We start from the raw sequence: 10,651 nt of genomic DNA on the forward strand, positions 1-10,651 counted from the left end.
CCCAAGACGAAGTTTGTTACTCAACAAGAGAAGTATGATCCTACTTCCTTCAAAGGGACACAAGCTCAAGATGATCTTCCACCACAAGACCACAAGCAAAAAGGCAAGGATGAGCTTCAAGAGGAGATTGATGCATTTGAAGAAGCTCCCAAGGCCTTGGTCAAGTGGGTTCCCAAGACTACGTCAAGTTCTACTTCATCGAGTACGACTACAACTCCAAGGATTCCCATCAACATGGTGTGGATCCCGAAGAAGAAGAACTAGAGAGTTCTTGAGGGTGACTCCGCCAACATTCTTCACTGACATCATTTTGGCAAGGACAAGTGCAATCAACTTTCACATCTTGCACTAGTTCAAGGAGTCACAAACCCTCTTGTTGGTAAGACAAGGGACAAGGTAATCCAATGCTTTCATATACATCATCTTGTGCGCATCACTCTATGTCTATGGATATCCTTTTTTGTTCCTTGTGGGACTAACCCGTGTAGGTATTGAAAGTGCAACTCACTCCAAAGGATTGCTCCAAATGATATAAATCAACATTGAGCATACACATCTTCAACACCTACATGAAGTCATCATCGATAAAACCCAAGGTTAGTTCATCCCTCTAAGGGGGTGAGGGAGTCCCGGATTAGGGGGTGTCCGGATGGCCGGACTATGACCTTTGGCCGGACTCCCGGACTATGAAGATACAAGATTGAAGACTTCGTCCCGTGTCCGGATAGGACTTTCCTTGGCGTGGAAGGCAAGCTTGGCGATTCGATATGAAGATCTCCTCCCATTGTAACTGACTCTGTGTAACCCTAGCCCTCTCCAGTGTCTATATAAACCGGAGAGTTTTAGTCCGTAGGACGAACAACAATCATACCATAGGCTAGCTTCTAGGGTTTAGCCTCTCTGATCTCGTGGTAGATCAACTCTTGTACTACCCATATCATCAATATTAATCAAGCAGGAGTAGGGTTTTACCTCCATCGAGAGGGCCCGAACCTGGGTAAAAACGTCATGTCCCTTGTCTCCTGTTACCATCCGCCTAGACGCACAGTTCGGGACCCCCTACCCGAGATCTGCCGGTTTTGACACCGACATTGGTGCTTTCATTGAGAGTTCCTCTGTGTCGTCACCGTCAGGAAGGATGCCGCACCCCATCTTTAAAGACGGCGCTGTTGCTAAAGGAGCTTTGGCTGTCAGCCAAACTCTCCGGCTAGGCAGTTTTTTGATGACCGCCTGTTCGGCCGCCGCGCCAACGATGACCTCTTGGGTCATCGAAAGCAATCTCCACATCAGCTCGGAACTCGCCGAGCAGTTAGATCCGATGGAGCTCTTTTCCTTAAACGAGCTCTTGGATAGCATCGCCGCCCTGGGAGTCGCTAAAGATTATGGCCAGATTGGGCTTAAACCTGATCTGAGAGAGATTGACTCTCCCCAGGTCACGCACCACGTTGAAGTGGTGGAGGAACAATGCGGCAAATCTTCACCCATCCTAAGAACCAGATGTGTCGGGATTCCTTATCCCTCCAAGCCGGACATCCGCGGAGCGGTCGATGGCGCCCAAGCCCTGAACCTAAAGTCAGGCAGTGGGACCGATTCATTGGATAACATCCAAGAAAACAAGCCTCCGAGTTCGGAAATTTCTTGGCCCCTGAGTCTTAGATCCGGCGAGGTTTCGGATTTAAATCCACCCACCCACCCAAATATAAGGGATCTATCCCAAATTTGGCAAGAGCCCAGAGAAACAGTACACCATTACTGGGCCAGATTCCTCCTGGTTATGAACAGGATAAAGGACTGCCACGAGAGGGATGCAATTTCATCATTCTGTAACAACTGCACGGACATCAGAATCCTCAACGCCATAAGTCGCTACGAAATTACACGCTTCGCCGACTTGACATTCATAGTACGAAAGTACTGTGCGACAGAAAGCGTTCGGAAAACCGAAACAAAATTCTGGGACAATCCGACCCCAAATACAATCCCAGTCCGAAACAAAAGAGCGCATTATCGCCAGACACCTGGGCCAAAGGGCAAAAAACAAAAACCCTCTATAGGGTATGGAACCGTATTGGAGGGATGGCTCAATGGACCCTGTAAAAGACATAATACAGAGGGCGTCACACCAACTCATAGCCTTAGAGCATGTTGGATACTCCGGCAGGTGGCCAGAAGTGGCGAGGAGCTTCTAACTCCAGAATCCGCAGAGCACCACCCCAGAAACGCCAGTACGGTGTCAACAGTCTTCGAGACTTTTGCATCAAACAATGCGAGGAAACAAACGCTCCACAGCCTTACCGAAGTCTAGCAAGTAGCGACAATACACCCATGGAGTGACACGACTATTACCTTTAATGCCAGTGACGAAGCTAAATTCCGGACAGCCCGAGCACCAGCCGCACTGGTCCTCAGTCCGATAGTGGACGGCTTCCGACTTACAAAGGTACTCATGGACGATGGCAGCGGATTGAACCTCATCTATGAGGAAACCCTACGTAAAATGGAAATAGACTGGAGCCGCATTGAGCGAAGCAACACAACCTTTAGAGGACTAATCCCCAGCCGGGAAGCGTGCTATTCAGGGAAAATCACATTGGATGTGGTGTTCGGCACGCCAGATAATTACAGATCCGAGGAGGTCACATTTCAAGTGGCCCCGTTCAGCAGCGGATATCATGCTCTGTTAGGGCGAGAAGCATTCACAATTTTTCAAGCTATACTCCATTACAGGTACATGAAGCTCAAAATGCCTGAACCCAACGGAATCATCAGTCTTGCTAGTGATCCAGACACAGCGCTTCGCGCCAAAAATAAGACTGCCGCACTGACCCTCGAGGCATTATCCGAAGCCCTGGCGGCCGAGGAACTAACTGTGTTGCGCTACAAGGTGGACAGGGATGACGTGATACTCGACAAAAGATCCAAGTCCACCTCCTTCAAGCCGGCAGACGAAATAGTCAAGTTCCAAGTCCATCCAAGGGACACTACAAAAATGGCCTCCATTGGGGCACAACTAAGCCCTGATGTAGACGCCGCACTCAGAGAATTCCTACAAGAAAATTGGGACATTTTTGCCTGGCACCCTTCAAACATGCCAGGAATCCCACGCAGGCTGGCCGAGCACAGCCTGAACATCCTAAAATGATTCAAGCCCATTAAGCAGACTCTTCGGCGTTTCTCCGAAGCTAAGAGACAAGCCATGGGAGAGGATCTAGCCAAACTACTGGAAGCCGGATTCATCAGAGATATAAAACATCCGGACTGGCTAGCAAACCTAGTAATGGTACCAAAGAAGGACAAATCATGGCGCCTATGCATCGATCTCAAAGACCTAAATAAGGCCTGCCCGAAGGATCCATTCCCCCCTCCCCCGCATTGATCAAATCATCGATGCCACTGCAGGACACGATTCATTGTGTTTCCTCGATGCATACTCTGGCTACCACCAAATCAAGATGGCACAGTCAGACCAAGCCGCAACGGCATTCATCACCCCATACGGCCCATTCTGCTTCAACACAATGCCCTTCGGGCTCAAAAATGCCGGCGCAACATATCAGCGCATGATTCAGACATGTCTGGCCAAGCAGATCGGCAAAACGGTTGAAGCGTACGTGGATGACGTGGTCTATAAAACCAAACACGTCAAAACTCTAATAGATGACTTGAGGCTCACGTTCGATAACCTCCGAACATATGACATTAGGCTTAACCCAAAAAAATGCGTCTTCAACGTACCAGCCGGAAAGCTCTTGGGCTTCATCGTATACGGTAGAGGAATTGAAGCAAACCCAGCCAAGATCCGAGCTCTGTCACAATTGGATATTCCAAAGGATCTCAAGCAAATACAAAAATTGACTGGATGCATGGCGGCTCTAAGCCGCTTCATCTCCCGCTTGGGGGAAAAGGCATTACCCCTTTACCGCCTCCTCCGGTGCATCGAACACTTCGAGTGGATGGATGCCGGCACGGCCGGACTCGAAGAAATAAAAGCCATACTGGCAACAAACCCTGTCCTGTCCGCGCCTAGCATCGGCGAACCAATGTTGTTATACATCGCGGCAACTCACCAAGTTGTAAGCGCGGTCCTTGTCGTCGAACGAGAAACTGACGGACACAAATTCCCTGTCCAGAAACCAGTGTACTACGTGTCCACTGTCCTCACTCCATGCAAGTCCCGGTACCCTCATTACCAAAAAATAGCATACACAGTGTTCATGGCATCCCGGAAGCTACGACACTACTTTCAAGAGTGTTCGATAACAGTAGCCTTCGAAGTACCTCTTAACGATATCATAAACAACCGCGACGCAACGTGCCGGATTGCCAAATGGGCCATTGAGCTCCTCCCGTTCGACATAACATATAAGCCACGGCGAGCCATCAAGTCGCAAGCCTTGGCCGACTTTATCGCTGAATGGACTGAAGTCGAACTCCCAAAAGAGTATGGCACATATTCCAACTGGACCATGCACTTCGATGGCTCCAAAAATGCTGGCGGGTCTGGGGGCTGGCGTCGTCTTGACGTCCCCAACAAGAGATACAGTTCAATATGTATTCCAGATAATGTATACGGACTCCAACAATGCAGCCGAATACGAGGCCCTGCTACATGGCCTCCGGATGGCAGTCTCCATGGGCATTCAACGCCTTGAGGTGCGGGGAGATTCGAACCTCGTGATATCCCAAATAAACGGGGACTTTGATGCCAAAGATCCGAAAATGGCAGCTTATCGCAACGCCGTCCTAAATATGTCAGGTCGGTTCGAAGGGCTGGAATTCCACCATATTCCCCGGGAAAATAATCAGGCAGCAGACGTCCTGGCACGCATCGGCGCAAAGCGCGATGATGCCCTCCCTAACATTTTCCTGGAAAGGCTATTCAAGCCATCCGTACAGTGGGAAGGGGAATCCGAAATTAACAATCTGGACCAGGCCGCATCACCTGACCCCGAACACCCTGACACAAGGGAAGACTCCGTCAATGAAGTCACACCCTCAGCCCACATAATAATGGCAGTAATTGCCCCGTGGACAGAACCATTCTTAGCCTACTTAACTAGGCAGGAACTACCTGAGGACCAAAATGAGGCACGCTGCATAGTGCGGCGATCTAAAGCCTATAAAGTCCACGAAGGAGAGCTTTATAAGAAAAGCACCACCAGAGTCCTTCAAAGGTGTATCTCCGAAGAGGAAGGGCGGAACCTTCTGGAGGAAATTCACGCTGGACTCGGCGGGCACCACACCACAGCCCGAGCCCTTGTGAGCAAGGCCTTCCGTACCGGATTTTATTGACCGACGGCCCGGGCAGACGCTCAGGACTTAGTCCAGTGATGCGTCGGTTGCCAATTATTTGCTAATCAAAGCCACATGCCGCCTACCGCCCTACAAACCATACCCATTACTTGGCCTTTTGCGGTATGGGGGCTTGACATGGTTGGACCCCTTAAAGGAGGAACCCACAAGCAAAAATATCTACTAGTCATGGTGGATAAATTCACCAAATGGATAGAGGCCAAGCCTGTTAAGACGGCCGAATCCGGACCGGTGATAGACTTCATATCCGGGGTTGTACACCGTTACGGCGTCCCCCACAGCATTATTACTGATAATGGCACAAACTTTACGGTCGATGAAGTTAAACTCTGGTGCAAAAACATGGGCATTAAGCTCGATTATGCTTCAGTCTATCACCCACAAACTAACGGTCAAGTCGAGCGAGCCAACGGTCTAATCATGAGCGGCATCAAACCCAGATTAGTGCGATCCCTCAAGGAATCTAACACGCACTGGGTAGAGGAGCTTGACTCCATACTCTGGGGGCTGCGGACCATGCCGAATCGCACCACCGGATTCACACCATTTTTATGGTATACGGCGCAGAGGCAGTCCTGCCCTGCGACATAATTCATGACTCACCTCGCGTGCACATGTACGAAGAAAAGAGAAGCCGAGCTCAATCGGCAGGACAGCTTGGACGCATTGGAAGAGGAGCGCGACATGGCAAAGGCCCGTTCCACATTCTATCAACAGCAGGCTCGAAGATATCAAAGGAGAGAAGTACAAGCCAAAACTTACAATGTTGGCGAACTAGTTCTACGCCTGCCGGACAAGAAAAAGGACAAACTCAAGCCCAAATGGGAGGGTCCCTTCATAATCGACCAAGTCCTGACTGGTGGAGCATACCGTCTGCAAAACGCATCAGACAACCGACTCGAGCCGAACACATGGAACGCAGCACGCCTACGAAGATTCTACGCCTAGCGCTGGACTCTATGTTCGTCTCCTTCCTCTGCCCCTTTTTTTATTACTTATTTCAAATTAGCTGCCTGGTATTTCTCTCCTACTTCCTCCCTTCGTTCTCCCAAGCCTTTAGGGGCTTGCTTGCGTGTTGTTCGCACATAATTGACGCGCCACCCGCGCTCATTATACCTGGGGGCTTCTTTATTAGAAGCTTATATACACGGGCTTCATGCCCAAAACATGTGTGACACTTCCGCATGAACCTTTTATGCACCATTATATGCATCGATATGACTTAAGTTTTGTCCAAGCTGGGTTGCCTCGCTCCTGTGCCTACCCCTATGTTCCCGTTTGTTTGGCTAGGTGGTAAAGGGAGCACCTCTGCCATTGTTACTGCCGGGTCAGCCGGATGTGTACCTCAGACTGGGTGAAGCCGAAAGCTAGCGTTCTTAAGGGAATATTCGGTCGGTGAACTAAAAGATGACTTTTCACTTGTTTATTTATCTGCCCCCAGATGCTTTTCTACTTTTTTACGCAGTCCGGACATGCAGTTTAAGGCATGCCTCCCAGGGAAAGGAACCCCTAACGGAACTATTCTCCCTGGAAGATGTTTCTTACTAACCATGTAATATAACATAACTAGTTGGGCACTTGTCTGCTAAAGCACTTATGACCCCTATGCCTTGTCTCCATGCATGCCCCGGTTCTTACATAACCGAGAGGGTATTCGGACACACTTTGGACTATCGGGTCCAGAGGTTGAAGCGAAAAGGTCTGCAATGACAAATGATCTACAATCCGGCTAGAAGGCATTTTACATGTCATTTTAAATTACATAGTCAATTTGACTGGGTATATTCATCTTCAATATCATCCAACAGGCTGTCTAATTTACAGTCCTGTTGGGAATACTTGGCGGCCAGCTCTACTGGCCATACACTAAACTGACAGGGATCTCCTTCCCGTCGGGCCCCACAGGGCCGACCTCGGCCATGTGGTTTGGGTGAGCCTTCATGTACCGCGTCTTCACCATGGCCCAGGCCTCCATGGCGCCTTGACGGCAGGCCGATATCTTCCATAATCGGAAGTGATGTCGCACTCCCTTCAGCTTCTCTGCAAGCTGTTCAAGGCCTTCGGGCAGGGAGAGGGATGGCCACAAAGCCTAGACGACGCCTTGCATCGCCTGCCGAACTCGTTCGTGCAGTTGCAATAGCTTGGGGAGAAGGTCCCCCGCAGAACCGGGCATTTCCTTCGCAGGCCGACCTGTCAGCATATCTGCAGACATTGCTCTGTCAATCGACTTCCTCGCCGAACTCTTTTTCTAAGATTCGTTTAAGCACTTACTAAAAATGCTCCGTCGAAGTCGCCGATTCTCCTTTACGGAATCAGACAGCTGAGCACGAACATCCTTTAATTCCTCACCCAGCTGGGTATTGGCGTCTTGAAGCTTGTTCTTCTCTTGCCTCACCCTCGTCAGCATGCTCTCGCCGGCCTTTAACTGGCGCAGGAGTTGTTGCTTGTCCGGATTCACTCCGGCCCCATCTGCACTGTTATTGTCGGAATTGCACACATGCCGCACTTCACAGCAGAATTATCTTTCGAAGCATATATTACTGAGGGTGTCCCCTTGGCATTCTCTTAAGCGGCCAGTGCGGCCTCAAGTTGGCCTTGCACTCTTCTAGCTCCTGGGACAGTTGCGTATTCTTTTTTGTAAGATCCTGCATATCATATGATCCTTAAATCAGTTATCTTAACTGTTTCAAGTCTCGGGGGCTACTGACTTATATAACCATCAGATTTACTCACCTGTATGTCTTTCACATATGCTCTGTGGCTCTGGCTAGACCATTTTGAGCGGCACGGAGGTACGCATCTCCCGTATTAAAGGCATCCAAACGCCTCTTGGGAAAAACATGCGTCACGAAGAACAGCCCGGCGGCGCATGTGGTTCATGGCACTCTCCACCTATGAATGGGTGGCAGATAGCCCGTGCGCGTCCTCTATCAGAGGAGCGTCCGGTGCGCGCCCCATGTTCGCCTCCGCTTCCGGACCCGGCCTTGAAGCCTGGCCGGTGGATATTGTCCGGCGGGCACTCTTCTTCCTGAGGAGAGCATGAGCGTTAGTGTGACTTGAGGGCATAAACCCTAGGCGTTAAAGTTGCACGCCATACCGTTGCGCCGGAATCTCGATCCGGTCCGCAGTTCTTTTTAACCCGCCTGGCTTCAATGGCCCTTGTTGGCTACCCACCGTGGGCTCGGCCCTCCGCCTCATGGATTTCCCCTGCAAAGCAAAACACTATTGGTTTACGGCAATCAAAATAAAGCATGGATGGATCCTCTTGAAAGTACTGGGACTTCGGTCTCGGTTACCTTTGAGGCCGGAAGTAGTCCGGGATTGTCGGCCATAATGGCCACTAAGGTGTTGTCCTTACTCAATTGATGAAACACCCCATCAATTAGCTCCAAACATAAGTCCGGGTCCTCTTGGGAGTCCGGGTCGAGGGACCGTTCCGGGTCCTCGGGTTGTGGAGGAGGGCTGTTTATCTCCTTCATAGTCTGGCGCAGCTCCTGCGTTAAAATTGCTAGACTAAGTACTTAATTATGGGAATTTGAAACTGGGTAGGCAAGTGAAAATGTTCGCTTACCCAGCTTGGAGGATTGTGCATGGAGAATCCGCCCCGTGGGTTGACACAGAGGAATTCCTCTTCTTCTCCCTTGTACAAAGCGGATAAGATCTTCGTTAGAGTGGCAGCCGAATCCGGCCCCTTGCGACCACACCGGGTGGCGTCGTCCTCCCCGTTGAAATCCCACATGGGGTGGCCTCTGTACTGAAGCGGCTGCACCCCCCGCATAATGCATGTGGCCATGGCGTCGATCATGGTCAGTCCGGAATGAGCCAACAACCTTATCTGGCTCATCAGGTAAAGGATGTCCCTGTCAGTTTCCCTCTGAGGGTTCCGTGGGCACCAGCTCAAGCGTTTCTTCAATGGAGCGTTATTGAACTCTGGGAGGCCGATCCGTATAGGGTCCGGCAGGGGGACGTCGTCCATATAAAACCATTCCGAAGGCCAGTCCTCGGACGCCTTCTTTGGGGTTCCGGATAGATATCTGGTCCCGGCGATGCGCCATAGTTCGGCGGGGCACAAGGCAGAACAACCTCTTCCACAGCGTGAAATGGGCCTTGATGCGCAGAAACAGCTCGCAGAGGGCCACGAAGCCCGCAATATGCAGTACGGAGGCAGGCGTGAGGTTGTGTAGCTGGAGGCCGTAAAACTCCAGTAGCCCTCGGAGGAACGGATGAATTGGAAATCCGATTCCTCTTATTAAATAAGGGACTAGGCATACCCACTCTCCTTGAGAGGGATTGGGGACGCTCTCCGCCTGCTCTCCGCCGCTATAGGTGGCAATCCCGGCTCGGACTGGGACCATATATGCTGGGGGGAGGAGCCCCTTGGATTGAAGCACTACTAGCTAGCTATGCGGGACAGAACACCTCTCCCAATCTCCGGGCCGAGGGCTGGAGAGGCGAGAGGAGGAGCTGCTTCGACCGGCCATGGTGGAATGGATCTCTGTCGAAAGCGCTCTAATGAATACTCGCGGAGGGAAGGTGGTGTGAATTGGATCTAAATCCCCGTCTCTTTTATGGGCGGCTCATTTACGCGGCCGGCGGGGGGGGGGGGTAAATGAAAAAAACTCCCTGGCTTTTCGCATTCGTTTGACACGTGGAAGATGGTCATTATTGGGCATAGAAGCTGAGGAGAGCAGCACGCGCTAGAAACCAGACACTATTCAACAGGTACATGGAATTTGGAGAAGAACACGCCTTGCAATGCCGAAGACAAACTTGCGCGCCGGACTTATCGTCATTGAAGCCTGGTTCGGGGGCTACTGAGGGAGTCCCGCATTAGGGGGTGTCCGGATGGCCGGACTATGACCTTTGGCCGTACTCCCGGACTATGAAGATACAAGATTGAAGACTTTGTCCCGTGTCCGGATAGGACTTCCCTTGGCGTGGAAGGCAAGCTTGGTGATTTGATATGAAGACCTCCTCCCATTGTAACCGACTCTGTGTAACCCTAGCCCTCTCCGGTGCCTATATGCACCGGAGAGTTTTAGTCCGTAGGACGAACAACAATCATACCATAGGCTAGCTTCTAGGGTTTAGCCTCTCTGATCCCGTGGTAGATCAACTCTTGTACTACCCATATCATCAATATTAATCAAGCAGGAGTAGGGTTTTACCTCCATCGAGAGGGCCCGAACCTGGGTAAAACATCGTGTCCCTTGTCTCCTGTTACCATCCGCCTAGACGCACAGTTCGGGACCCCCTACCCGAGATCCGCTGGTTTTGACACCGACATTGGTGCTTTCATTGAGCCGTTGTGTCGTCACCATCAGGAAGGATGCCGCAT

This window comes from Triticum dicoccoides, chromosome 2B (genome assembly GCF_002162155.2).
Source record: "Triticum dicoccoides isolate Atlit2015 ecotype Zavitan chromosome 2B, WEW_v2.0, whole genome shotgun sequence".
NCBI classification, from domain to species: Eukaryota; Viridiplantae; Streptophyta; class Magnoliopsida; order Poales; family Poaceae; genus Triticum; species Triticum dicoccoides.